This window comes from Mastomys coucha, unplaced genomic scaffold, assembly GCF_008632895.1.
Source record: "Mastomys coucha isolate ucsf_1 unplaced genomic scaffold, UCSF_Mcou_1 pScaffold7, whole genome shotgun sequence".
Lineage (NCBI taxonomy): Eukaryota > Metazoa > Chordata > Mammalia > Rodentia > Muridae > Mastomys > Mastomys coucha.
In genome coordinates, this window is record NW_022196913.1 from 25,340,654 (window position 1) to 25,340,938 (window position 285).

A 285-nucleotide genomic window follows, 5' to 3' on the forward strand; every position below is an offset into this window, starting at 1 on the left:
ACTGAGTCTGCTTAGTGTTGGCTGCATGTATATGTTTCTAGCACTGACTACTTGGTATTGATGGCCAGCCAGGGGGCTCATTTCTAAGGAAGACTAATTTTCTCTCTCGCCACATTTATTAATTGCTTGTAGTTTTTCATCTAGGGTGAGCACTGAGAGATTTCCCTGTAAAGTTTGGTCTGGTTCTTCCTCCCAGCTCCATGCTCCCAGAAGTAAAACTCAGACTCAAAATATATTTACAAATATCTTGGTCATATAGCTAGACTCTTCTATGACTAGATCATA